This window comes from Rhinatrema bivittatum, chromosome 1 (assembly GCF_901001135.1).
Source record: "Rhinatrema bivittatum chromosome 1, aRhiBiv1.1, whole genome shotgun sequence".
Lineage (NCBI taxonomy): Eukaryota > Metazoa > Chordata > Amphibia > Gymnophiona > Rhinatrematidae > Rhinatrema > Rhinatrema bivittatum.
In genome coordinates this window covers 404492412-404506941 of record NC_042615.1, presented here as the reverse complement: position 1 = coordinate 404506941, position 14530 = coordinate 404492412, and positions in this window count along the sequence as shown.

The following is a 14530-nucleotide window of genomic DNA, read 5'->3' as shown; positions in this document are numbered from 1 at the left end:
TCCTTCTGGGTAATCTCGTTTAAGCCATGGCAATCTATGCATGGCCGGAGGGAGCCGTCCTTCTTCCTCACAAAAAAGAACCCTGCTCCAGCAGGAGATATGGAAGGCCAGATGAAGCCTTTTGCCAAATTTTCTTGTATATATTCAGATATGGCCTTTGTCTCTGTTAGTGAAAGTGGATAAACCCTTCCTCGGGAAGGCTCAGTGTTAGGCAATAAGTTTATAGCACAATCAAATGAGCTGTGAGGAGGTAGGGTGTCTGCAGCTTTCTTCCAAAACACATCCGCGAAGGAGGAGTACTGCAGCGGGAGACCAGGAAGGGACGTTGTAGTAGCTAGGCAAGGTATCGATGACACGACCTCCAAGTTGCCCCATTGGGTCAATTGTAGAGTGCTCCAATTGAATTGCGGAGTGTGTAGTTTTAATCATAGGTGTCCAAGGACCACAGGGTGTATAGCCTTGTCCAGTACCAGAAAGGAAATGCTCTCCGTGTGCAAAGATCCAGTGCAGGAGTCGGTTGGGAACCGTGTAGAAAGTAACTTTGCCTGGTAATGGTTAGCCATGAATGGAGGAGAGCAGTAATGGAATCCTGAAACACAGCGAGAGCATATCTGATCACTCAGAGCTCCAGAAAATTTATTTGGTGTTGTGACTCCTCTACCGACCAGGTTCCCTGAGTCTGTAGGTGGTTGACATGTGCTCCCCACCCTAGAGTGGAAGCATCAGTCATCAATACTATTTGAGGTTCTGGAGTCTGAAAGGGTAGACCTTGAAGTAGATGAGACTCCAGGATCCACCATGCCAGTGAGAGACGAAGTCGTCTGGTGATGTGGACAATATTGGACATTGGATGATGTGCCTGTGACCACTGGGACTTTAATGTCTACTGAGTTAATCGCATGGCTAGACGAGCCAGAGGGGTAACATGGACCGATGATGCCATATGCCCCAGCAAGACTAGTAGATGACGAGCCTTCATGGTTTGACGAGATCTTATGTTCTGCGCCAACGACGCCAGTGTATGAGCTCGGTCCCTGGGAAGAAAAGCTCTTGCTTGGCTCATGTTGAGATCCGCTCCAATAAAGGAGAGGAACTGAGACGGAATCAGGTGAGATTTCTGATAATTGATTAGAATTCCCAATGAGAGAAGTAGTTGCACTGTAAAGTGGAGGGAGTGACGAACTCCTTCCGACGACTGAGCTCTCAGTAACCAGTCGTCCAGGTAAGGATAGACATGAGTGCCCAGTCTTCTTAAGTATGCAGCTACTACTGCTAGGCACTTCGTGAAAACCAGAGGGGCTAACGCTAGGCCGAATGGAAGGACCTTGTATTGGAAATGTTGGTTCCTGACAAGGAAGCGGAGGTATTTTCTGTGAGACGGGGTAATTGCGATGTGCATGTACGCGTCTTTTAGGTCTAGAGAGCAAAGCCAATCCCCCTGTTGAAGAAGGGGAAGCAAAGAGCCCAAGGTTACCATCCGAAATTTCTCTTTTCGAAGATGCTTGTTTAAGGCCCTTAGGTCTAATATTGGGCGAATTCCTCCCGTCTTTTTTGGGATTAAAAAGTATCGGGAGTAGAATCCGAGCCCTCTTTGGGTAAGAGGAACCGGTTCTATGGCATTTGCTTGCAGAAGGGAGGATACCTCTTGCTGCAATTGGTGACGGCTATTGGAAGTAGGCCATCCCGGCCAAGGTGGAGTATCCAATGGGATGGAGAGGAAATTCAGATGGTAGCCTTGAGCGACAACTGCTTGCACCCAGCGTCGGTGGTGATGTTTAGCCACTTGGTGGAGAAGTGGCATAGGCGGCTGCCCACAGGTAGATTGGGTAACGGAGGATGGTCTTCGCTCTGAAGTCAAAATACCGCTGTAGGAGCAGGTTGGGAAGGAGCTTGAGCTTTCTGAGCTCGAAGCTGGCGTGGTGTAGACTTCTGGAAAGGCCGGAACGGACGAGCCCGAGACACTGGTGGATAATATTTACGGGTTCTGTAAGCCGTCCGTTTAGTGTCACATCGGAATTGGCGTTTGGATGGCGTGAAAAGATCTGCCTGAGCCGCCAAGAGCTGTCGAAGTGTTTCACTATGGTCCTTCAGCTGGGCCACCATCTTTTGGATTTTATCTCCAAACAGGTTATCCCCTGTGCATGGAAGGTCAGCCAAACGATCCTGTACTTCAGGACGGAAATCAGAGGACTTCAGCCAAGCCCAACGGCGGGCACTGATGCCAGCCGCAGATAAACGGGATGCTGTGTTGAAGACATCGTATGCTGAGCGGACCTCATGTTTTCCCGCATCGAATCCCTTCTGTAGTACGGAATTCAGCTGGTCTTGAAGCTGTTCTGGAAGGGACTGCCCAAAATCCTATAGCTGTTTAAACAGGTTACAGTTGTACTGTGTCATATATAATTGATATGACGCAATGCACGAGATAAGCATGGCCCCATGAAAAATCTTGTGGCCTAAAGCGTCGAGGAATTTCTGTTCCTTCCCAGGAGGCGCCGAGGAATGAGGTTTTGGACGCTTGGCCTTCTTTTGGGCGGATTCCACCACCACTAACTGATGAGCTAACTGCGTCTTCTGAAACCCCGGGAAAGGCTGGACCAGATACATAGCGTCCATCTTATGGTTCACTGGAGGAACTGATCCAGGATGCTCCCAGTTGTGCTGCATTAGATCCTGCAGCACCTCATGAACCGGGATGGACATGATTGTCTTTGGGGGATCCAGGAATTGCAGCACTTCTAGCATTTTATGCCTGGAATCCTCTTCCGTCTGCAGTTGAAACGGGATAGTCTCCGCCATCTCCTTTATAAAACTAATAAAGGAGAGATCTTCCGGCGGAGACTTGCGTCTTTCATCTGGAGGAGACAGTTCTGACGGAACTTCTGTTGAATCCCGGGAATTCGTCGATTCATCCATCCAGGGATCATAGGGTTGATCTCCTGCATCCCTCGGCGGTCCAAGTGGATGTTCTTCAGCCCGAGGGTAAGGTTTGAGTGGAATCAGTGCCGGCATCGATGGACCTGGTCTCGGCATTGAAAAATCGAGATCTGGCACTGTATACATGGGCACTGATGGCCTCGGGGACTTAACCGGTGGCCCCGATGGGGGAAGTCCTGACGGTCCCGGAACAGGCTCCGTCATCGACATGTCCTCTTCTCCCGATGAAAGCGGGATTGGTGTCGATGGAATCATCAGTAATGGTGATTTTCTCGGTGCCCCTGGCAGGGCACCGATGAGCAGATCCAACTTGTCTAGGAGAGGCAGCAGCACCGGAGGCATCGGTGCCAGTTCCCGCACAGGCATCGGCGCTGGCGTCGGTGGTCGCGGGAGGCCTTGGATTGCCTGGACCACAGCCTCTTGCACCATCCGGTGCAATTCCTCTCGGAGCACTGGGGTGGTCAGCCCCAGGTCTGGAGTGGGAGGCATCACGGTCAGTACCGGAGGGTCCACCGGTCCCGGTGGAGTCTCGGTAGCCCCTTCTACCGAAGGCGTGGAACGCCTCAGTGTATCCAGCTTCGAGGGCACGGGACGCACTTCGGCCTGGGTCTTCTTCATCAGTGGTTCAGACGATGGCTCCACCGACATCGCGGAAGCGGAAGGCCAATTCCATCCAGGAGTTCTTGCTGCGCCAGTATGGCTGGCCCACCACCACCTTGATCACACCCCGCACTATTTCATCAACCTATGGAAAGCCTTTGCCTGGCTGCTTGACCATGGGTCTTTACCCATTACCATTGAGATTGGTTCACATCAGGAAAGCATCAGGTTGCCCTGGCTGGGATTCCACCAAATTTCTATTGATTGGCCTACATTGCAAATTACCCATTGGGGCTCCTCCTACCAGGAGCATTGTTCTACTTGGATCCTGCCTCCGGTCATAATGGCTTGGATTATCTTGCCTGACCTGTCGTGTCTGCCGCTCTAGTACACAACACTTACCGACATGGGCAATAAGTCACAGCCTAGGACCCTGTCGCCTCACAGCTCTGCCAGCTGCCCAGATTCCTTGAAACCCTTCATCCGGGAAGTAGAAGCTGCTGCCACTGGGACAGGGAATGTCCTCATTCAACATGATGACCCAGGAACCCATAAGCCTGCTTTCCTTTCTCCAAAGGATCCCCTCCTGCAGAACAGGATCAACGGGATGATGCCCTTTCATGTTCGTCCAAAACTGAAGAATTCTCGGAAACTCCTCTGGAACTAGTGTCCAACCTCCCTGTTCTCCAGATGGTAAAGGTTTTCCATCTATGTTCTCTCCAGAAGCTGAAGACAGGAGGCCTGAGGAGGGGGGGGTACTGTAATGATGGACTGGCCATAGGACACCTCCACAGCCAGACAATTCATCCATAGACATCGCAGAACCTCAACATGGCAAGACGCCATCATCCCCCCTCTAATACCAGTAAGATGCCATCTGCTTCGTGCTTGCGTGCTTCTTGGTGCTCTAAGTAGACCCCACAGCAGGAAGGATAGGCTTGGCGCCGGAAAATGACAGATCTCCTGTCTAGCAGTATGTGTTGCCTTCAGCCAGTCTTGCTTTCAGCCTTGCTTCGTTCTTGCCTCGTCCAACATTGCCTTCAGCCTTGCTTCATCCAACCTTGCCTTCAGCCTTTCTTTGCCCTTGCCTCATCCAACCTTGACTTCAGCCTTGCCTCATCCAACATTGCCTTCAGCCTTGCTTCAGCCAACCTTGCCTTCAGCCTTTCTTTGCCCACAGCCTTGCTTTGCCCTTGCCTCATCCAACCTTGACTTCAGCCTTGCCTCATCCAACCTTGACTTCAGCCTTGCCTCATCCAACCTTGCCTTCAGCCTTGCTTCGCCCTTTCCTCATCCAACCTTGCCTTCAGCCTTGTTTTGCCCTTGCCTTGTACATTCTTGCCTCGTCTAGCTTTGCCTCGTCCTTGCTCAATAGCCTTTCAGCCCTTCTGCCTGCTCAGCTGGATTTGACCTCTGCAATGGACAATGACTACCCCCATGCCTGCTGCCTGGACATGACTTTGAAAGGAACTCTAACTACATAAGAACATAAGAAAATGCCATACTGGGTCAGACCAAGGGTCCATCAAGCCCAGCATCCTGTTTCCAACAGTGGCCAATCCAGGCCATAAGAACCTGGCAAGTACCCAAAAACTAAGTCTATTCCATGTTACCATTGCTAATGGCAGTGGCTATTCTCTAAGTGAACTTAATAGCAGGTAATGGACTTCTCCTCCAAGAACTTATCCAATCCTTTTTTAAACACAGCTATACTAAATGCACTAACCACATCCTCTGGCAACAAATTCCAGAGTTTAATTGTGCGTTGAGTAAAAAAGAACTTTCTCCGATTAGTTTTAAATGTGCCCCATGCTAACTTCATGGAGTGCCCCCTAGTCTTTCTACTATCCGAAAGAGTAAATAACCGATTCACATCTACCGTTCTAGACCTCTCATGATTTTAAACACCTCTATCATATCCCCCCCTCAGCCATCTCTTCTCCAAGCTGAAAAGTCCTAACCTCTTTAGTCTTTCCTCATAGGGGAGTTGTTCCATTCCCCTTATCATTTTGGTAGCCCTTCTCTGTACCTTCTCCATCGCAATTATATCTTTTTTGAGATGCGGCGACCAGAATTGTACACAGTATTCAAGGTGCGGTCTCACCATGGAGCGATACAGAGGCATTATGACATTTTCCGTTTTATTCACCATTCCCTTTCTAATAATTCCCAACATTCTGTTTGCTTTTTTGACTGCCGCAGCACACTGTACCGACGATTTCAATGTGTTATCCACTATGACACCTAGATCTCTTTCTTGGGTTGTAGCACCTAATATGGAACGCAACATTGTGTAATTATAGCATGGGTTATTTTTCCCTATATGCATCACCTTGCACTTATCCACATTAAATTTCATCTGCCATTTGGATGCCCAATTTTCCAGTCTCACAAGGTCTTCCTGCAATTTATCACAATCTGCTTGTGATTTAACTACTCTGAACAATTTTGTGTCATCTGCAAATTTGATTATCTCACTCGTCGTATTTCTTTCCAGATCATTTATAAATATATTGAAAAGTAAGGGTCCCAATACAGATCCCTGAGGCACTCCACTGTCCACTCCCTTCCACTGAGAAAATTGCCCATTTAATCCTACTCTCTGTTTCCTGTCTTTTAGCCAGTTTGCAATCCATGAAAGGACATCGCCACCTATCCCATGACTTTTTACTTTTCCTAGAAGCCTCTCATGAGGAACTTTGTCAAACGCCTTCTGAAAATCCAAGTATACTATATCTACCGGTTCACCTTTATCCACATGTTTATTAACTCCTTCAAAAAAGTGAAGCAGATTTGTGAGGCAAGACTTGCCCTGGGTAAAGCCATGCTGACTTTGTTCCATTAAACCATGTCTTTCTATATGTTCTGTGATTTTGATGTTTAGAACACTTTCCACTATTTTTCCTGGCACTGAAGTCAGGCTAACCGGTCTGTAGTTTCCCGGATCGCCCCTGGAGCCCTTTTTAAATATTGGGGTTACATTTGCTATCCTCCAGTCTTCAGGTACAATGGATGATTTTAATGATAAGTTACAAATTTTTACTAATAGGTCTGAAATTTCATTTTTTAGTTCCTTCAGAACTCTGGGGTGTATACCATCCGGTCCAGGTGATTTACTACTCTTCAGTTTGTCAATCAGGCCTACCACATCTTCTAGGTTCACCGTGATTTGATTCAGTCCATCTGAATCATTACCCATGAAAACCTTCTCCATTACGGGTACCTCCCCAACATCCTCTTCAGTAAACACCGAAGCAAAGAAATCATTTAATCTTTATGCGATGGCCTTATCTTCTCTAAGTGCCCCTTTAACCCCTCGATCATCTAACGGTCCAACTGACTCCCTCACAGGCTTTCTGCTTTGGCTATATTTAAAAAAGTTTTTACTGTGAGTTTTTGCCTCTACAGCCAACTTCTTTTCAAATTCTCTCTTACCCTGTCTTATCAATGTCTTACATTTAACTTGCCAATGTTTATGCTTTATCCTATTTTCTTCTGTTGGATCCTTCTTCCAATTTTTGAATGAAGATCTTTTGGCTAAAATAGCTTCTTTCACCTCCCCTTTTAACCATGCCGGTAATCGTTTTGCCTTCTTTCCACTTTTCTTAATGTGTGGAATACGTCTTGCCCGCTGCTTTCCCTGACTTTTGACCCATCTCTTGGTCAGCCTCAGGACCCACCTATGTCCTGCTGGCTCCTGGAAACCAATGACTCAACCTGCGGGGAACAGGGCTAGTTTAGGCAAAGCTCCAGCTTGCCCCAGACCAGGATGTGTTCCCCAGCTGTCGGCAGAGGCCTAATAGGTTCATCTACTAGTCTGCATCAACCTTGCCATAGCACAAGGACTCACAGTCATTACAAAGAGAGATAGGAATGAGGAAGAAAAGGCTCAAAAGAATTGAGGGAAAGGCAGTAGGAGTGAAAGAAAGCCAGGAGAAAGTGTGAGTGAAAGCAAGCCAGAAATGATGATATGAGTTAATGCCAGTAATGGTGTTGACGTGGGAGGTGGGCAGAGATGGAGATGAGGATGTGTGTAAAAGAAAGCCAGAGGTTGCTAAGTGCATATGGGAAGGGAGGATCAGTGACAAGAGGTGGTGATGAGAAAGAGAAAGGAGAGTCAGAGCTGTGATGGATGTGGAAGGGTAACTAAAAACCAGAAATAGTGTTTGGGGGTGGGGGGGGAGGATTTCAGAAGGAGATACACAGAGGTGAGGGTGATGAGTATTTCAGAACATAAGAATTTGCCTTACTGGGTAATACCTAGGGCCCATCAAGCCCAGCATTCTGTTTCCAATAGTGGCCAATCGGGGTTACAACTTCCTGGCAAGTACCAAACATTAAACAGATCCCATGCTGCTGATGCCGGTAATAAGCAGTGGCTATTACCTAAGTCAACATAATTAATAGCAGTTTAAGTACTGCTCCCCTGGAACATTCAAAGAGGGAGAAAAGGACAGGAGGGTGGGCATAGTGGGAGAGAGAAATGGAGAAGGGGCACAGGGAGTGAGAGGGGAGATATCTGGGGCTACGTGCTGGGCAGAGGGTAGAGAAGATAGCATGTGGAAGACAGAAGTCGTGGGCTCAGGGGAAATGAATGGTTGGGGGATACTGGACAAACAAGGGGATATTCGGGGTAAAGTAGCATAATGGGTGGGATGCAAGTTGTTATGTTGGGGCTACTGATCCTCTGCCATTGTTCTTGTACAATGTGAAGGATGTTATGCTTGGGCTGCTGAGAGAGATGCAAGTGGTACAAGGGTGGGGAGATTGAGAGAGGACTTGTGAGGACAGGTTCAGATTGATAGAGATAGACTGGTGGAAGGACAGAGAAATTGGTAGGGACAGGATAAGACTGAGAGAGAGACTGATGGGGAGTCAGACAGGGTGGGAGTGTTGAGAGGAGTGTTGAGAGGGACTGGTAGGGACAGGATGGGATTGAGATAGAATATATATAGAAACATAAAAATATAGAAATGACGGCAGAAGAAGACCAAACGGTCCATCCAGTCTGCCCAGCAAGCTTTCACTTTTTTTTTTCTCCCCCATACTTATCTGTTTATCTTGTCCCTTGTAAGTGACTTTTTGTTCTATTTCCCTTCCACCCAGCCATCCCTTCCACCCCCGATATTGATCTATTTCCCTTCCACCCCCGCCATCGATGTAGTTAAGCTACTCTCACTCATGTTTATCCAGCCTGTGCAACTCAGTCCTATGTTCGGTTGTTGTCCGAATATAAATCATCTTTACTTCATTCCCCTGCAGTTGAAGCAGAGATCTTTTCATCATTCCCCCTGCCACTGAAGCAGAGAACTATGCTGGATATCATTGAGTGAAGTATCAGGCTAATTTGATTTGGGGTAGTAACCGCCGTGGAAAAGATTAGTGGGGATAGGGTAGAAGAGCAAGTTTGCTTAACGTAAACAGTGTTTTCCGTAGATAGTAGGATGAATTAGCCTTGCTGTCTTGGAGCGCCCTCTGGCAGTCCGGAGCAGAACTTCTCTTAGAATGTTAGAATTAAAAACTGTATTAGCTCGCTCCTGTGTGCCTGCGCAGTAGCTTCCTGCGCGACTGACTCTCTCCCTCAATCAATAAGAAAGCATAGGACAGGAGCAAAGAGTTAGATTAGGATAGTAGTGAAAAAACTGTCCAGGGAGGTGGGAGGAAACGCATGGCTAATTCATCCTGCTAGCCTCGGAAAACACTGTTTATGGTGAGCTAACTTGCTCTTTTCCGCAGATAAGCAAGCTGAATTAGCCATGCTGTCTGGGAGTCCCTAGCTGTCAGAGATGAAGCATAGGAATGCTTTATTAAATCTGTGAATTCTTGTGGAGTGTGGGCAGTTTTAGGGGTTTTTTTTACGATTTTGTTGATTGGCGTAAAATGTCTGTCCCATCAATGCGTCCAACTTTGTAAGGTGTTGGAGGCAGTAATGGGATGTGAAGGTATGTAGGGAAGACCATATGGCTGCTTTGCAAATGTCTTCAATAGGAACTTGTCGATGGTGAGTTATTGAGGCCGACATTGCCCTTATTTGGTACACTTTCGGCGTTGAGTTTAGATGTTGAGACCTTGAGAAATATTTATTTATTTATTTAAAATCTTTTATATACCATCGTTTAGTAATACACCATCACAAAGGTTTACATATAGGCACATATATTTGGTTTGGTTATAGATGAATTTACAAAAGTGCCATTACAATGTCGGTACATGCTCATATAAAATAATGTATAAGAAAAGTGGCATGGATCTCGTCCATGTATATGATTAATATGGTTATCATACAAGGGTTATGCTTAAGCTGGAGTTTTTCTAACTTAATTATTGAGTATAGCAAAATTGCTTACCTTGTAATAGGTGTTATCCCAGGACAGCAGGATGTAGTCCTCACATATGGGTGACGTCACCGAACGGAGCCCAGCGCGGGAAACCTTTCTGTCAAAGTTTCTAGAAACTTTTGACTGGCCCTGTGGCCTCCACTAAGCATGCCCAGCATGCTATGATATTCTCTGCCACAGGTGTCTCTCTTCAGTCTCGTATGTAGCATAAGCGTTAGCAAAAATAAAATAATAAAGGTATGAGGCCCAACTCCGCGGGGTGGCAGGTGGGTTCTGTGAGGAACACATCCTGCTGTCCTGGGATAACACCTATTACAAGGTAAGCAATTTTGCTTTATCCCAGGACAAGCAGGATGCTAGTCCTCACATATGGGTGAATAGCAAGCTAGAGGCTGAGTCATTCGTGGTGAAGTAATAGTAAGTATTTTTATTTAGAATGAGTTAGCCGAAGATCACAGTAGACTGGATGTAGAAGGAGTTGGGATTAAACTGGAAACAAGTTCTTTAAGACAGATTGTCCATAGGCTGAATCTTGTCTTCCTTCTTTGTCCAAGCAGTAGTGAGCTGCAAAAGTGTGAAGAGAACTCCATGTTGCTGCTTTGCATATGTCAAGGATTGGCACTGAACGAAAGTGTGCTACTGAAGTTGACATTGCTCTTACTGAATGTGCCTTTACTCGCCTTTGGAGAGGAAGGCCTGCTTTTTCATAGCAGAACTCTATGCAATCTGCTAGCCAATTGGATAGAGTATGTTTACCCACTGCTTTACCTGGTTTGTTTGGATCATAGGAAACAAAGAGTTGAGTGGATTTCCTATGGACTGCAGTACGGTTTATATAAAAAGCAAATGTACGCTTACAGTCCAAGGTGTGTAAGGCTGTTTCTCCTGGATGGGAATGAGGCCTTGGAAAAAATGTGGGTAAATTTATGGATTGGTTCAAGTGGAATTCCGTAACTACCTTGGGAAGGAATTTTGGATGTGTACGGAGAACCACTCTGTCATGTAGGAACTTTCTATAAGGTTCATATGTTACAAGTGCTTGTAACTCACTAACTCTTCTAGCTGAAGTAATGGCTGTGAGGAAGACAGTTTTCCAAGTGAGAAAGCAAAATTGCTTACCTTGTAATAGGTGTTATCCCAGGACAGCAGGATGTAGTCCTCACATATGGGTGACGTCATCCACGGAGCCCTTAAGCGGGAAAAACTTCTGGCAAGTTTCTAGAAGCTTTTAACTGGCTGCCTGAGGCTACTGAGCATGCCCGGCATGCCATGATATTCCCTGCCACAGGGGTCTCACTCCAGTCTTGTATGTAGCAATAAGCGTAAGCAAAAATAAAATAATAAAGTCTGAGGCCCAACTCCGCGGGGTGGCGGGTGGGTTTAGTGAGGACTACATCCTGCTGTCCTGGGATAACACCTATTACAAGGTAAGCAATTTTGCTTTATCCCAGGACAAGCAGGATGCTAGTCCTCACATATGGGTGATTAGCAAGCTAGAGGCTGAGTCATTGTCCATGCAGTTAGTCGTCAAGTATGCTTGAGGAAATGATGCAGCCGAAGATCACAGTAGGCTGGATGTAGAAGGAGTTGGGATTAAACTGGAAACAAGTTCTTTAAGACAGATTGTCCATAGGCTGAATCCTGTCGTCCTTCTTTGTCCAAACAGTAATGAGCTGCAAAGGTGTGGAGAGAACTGCATGTTGCTGCTTTACAAATGTCAATGATTGGTACTGAACGAAAATGTGCTACTGAAGTTGACATTGCTCTTACTGAATGTGCCTTTACTCGCCCTTGGAGAGGAAGGCCCGCTTTTGTATAGCAAAATTGTATGCAGTCTGCTAACCAATTGGATAGAGTATGCTTTCCCACCTCTTTACCTGGCTTATTTGGGTCATAAGAGACGAAAAGCTGATTGGATTTTCTGAGGGACGTAGTGCGATTCAAGTAATAGGACAATGCACGTTTACAGTCCAAAGTGTGTAAAGCTCTTTCGCCTTGATGAGAGTGAGGCTTTGGAAAGAATGTGGGTAGAACTATAGTTTGATTTAAGTGGAATTCCGTAACTACCTTAGGAAGGAATTTTGGATGTGTTCGGAGAACCACTCTGTCATGGAGAAACTTTGTATAAGGTTCATATGTGACAAGTGCTTGTAATTCACTAACCCTCCTAGCTGATGTAATGGCTATGAGGAAAATAGTTTTCCATGTGAGAAATTTAAGTTCACAGGTATCTATGGGTTCAAAGGGAGAACGCATTAAACGTGTTAAGACCAGATTCAGGTCCCATTGCGTAGCTGGGGGCCGAATTGGTGGTTTAAGTTGAGTTAGACCTCTCATGAATCTACTGACGAGAGGTTGTGTGGAGATAGGTGCATCTCCTATCTTGTTATGATAAGCTGAGATTGCACTCAAATGTACTCTGATTGACGATGTCTGAAGACCAGAGTCTGAAAGATAGTACAGATAATCTAGCAGAGTAGCTGTGGGGCAAGTGAAAGGATCTGTATTGTTTTGCTTGCACCAGGAAGTAAATCGTTTCCACTTGAAAGAATAATTCTTTCTTGTGGAAGGTTTGCGGGAAGCTATTAGCACTTGAGAAACATTAGTTGAGAGATTAAGTGATTTTAAGATCAAGCTTTCAACATCCATGCTGTCAAGGATAGGGATTGAAGGTTGGGATGGCGCAACCGGCCCTGATCCTGAGTGATGAGAGTGGGAGCTACTCCCAGGCGTATTGGATCCTTGATTGACAGGTCTAGCAGTGTGGGAAACCATACTTGTCGAGGCCAATATGGGGCTATGAGAATCATGGACCCCTTGTCCTGTTGTAGCTTCACCAGCGTCTTCGTGATAAGCGGTATTGGAGGATACGCATATAGTAGGCCTGAGTTCCAAGGGCGAGCAAAGGCGTCCCTGGCTGGTTGGTGCTTCTGGTTGTGTAGAGAACAGAAGTTGTCCACCTTGTGGTTCAGAGGCGACGCAAAGAGGTCTGTTGTTGGTTGTCCCCAACGTTGGAATATCTGTGTCGCTATGGAGGGATTCAGAGACCACTCGTGTGGTTGGAACTGACGACTGAGTCGGTCTGCTAGTACATTTTGAATCCCTGCTAGATAAGTAGCCTGTAGGAACATTGAGTGGTTCAAGGCCCAGTCCCAAATTTGTGCCGCTTCCTGGCAAAGGAGATACGATCCCGTACCTCCCTGTTTGTTGATGTACCACATGGCTACAGTATTGTCTGTTTGGATTAGCACAGTCTTGTGTGAAAGGCAGTCCTTGAACGCATGCAGCGCATAACGTATAGCTCGAAGTTCCAGAAAATTGATTTGATAAGTGGCCTCGAGTTTTGTCCAAGTCCCTTGCATTTGGAAAGAGTTCACATGAGCTCCCCATCCCAAGGTGGAGGCATCTGTAGTTAATGTTATCTGAGGGATCGGTTTTTGGAAGGGTAGGCCCTTGCGCAAATTGTCTTTGAGTGTCCACCATCGTAGCGATGAGCGTAGCTGGTGGGTTACTTGGATGCGAGAGTGAAGTGGTTGAATGGCTTGGATCCATTGTGATCGAAGAGTCCATTGGGTTAGTCGCATGGCAAGTCTTGCCATAGGAATGACGTGTACCGTTGAAGCCATGTGGCCTAGTAAGATTAGAAACTGATGAGCTGTTGCTTGTGGTTGTATGGACATGGAGTACGCCAGCCGGGACAGTATTTGAGCACGATCTTCTGGAAGAAAAGCTTGTGCAAGGTTTGTGTCTAATTCTGCTCCTATGTATTGTAGCAGATGAGACGGCTGAAGGTGGGATTTTTGATAGTTTATGAGAAAACCCAACCTGTGAAGTAACTGTATTGTGTAACGTAGAGACGTTAGTGCTCCTTGATGCGACTGGCTTTTTATCAGCCAATCGTCTAGGTAAGGGAAGACATGAACACCTTGTTTGTGCAAATGTCCTGCTATTACTGCTAGGCATTTTGTGAATACTCTGGGAGCTGAGGCAAGGCCGAATGGTAGGACTCTGTATTGAAAATGCTGGTGTCCCACCCTGAATCTTAGGTACTTGCGATGAGGTGGGAATATAGGTATGTGAGTATAAGCATCTTGGAGATCCAGAGAACAAAGCCAATCCCCCCTTTGTATGAGAGGAAGCATGGTGCCTAATGATACCATCCTGAATTTTTCTTTCCTTAGAAATTTGTTGAGATTTCTGAGATCTAGAATGGGACGAAGTCCTCCTGTTTTCTTTGGAATGAGGAAATACCGGGAATAGAATCCTCTTCCCTTCTGGGAGTGTGGTACGTGTTCCACAGCTTTTGCTTTCAGAAGAGTAGATAATTCCATCTGTAATTGAGGAATGTGTTCGAGATAGGAGTTTTGTGGAGGAAACTCCTGCGGGGAAGCTGTGAAGTCCAGGTGGTAACCTTGTTGAACTATGGATAAGACCCATTGATCTGTGGTGATGCTTTCCCATTCGTTGTAAAATTGGGAAATCCTTCCCCCTACTGGTAACTCTGGAAAGGGGTTTGGTCTTTGTTCTCCGGGACTGCTTTCAAAAGCCAGAGGTGGAAGCTGTTTGGGGCGGAGGCTGCGGCCTTGCAGCTCTCTGCTGTCTTTGTTGAGGCCGTTGTTGAGGCCTTGTAGAGCGTGGTCTAGAGGTTTGAGGGT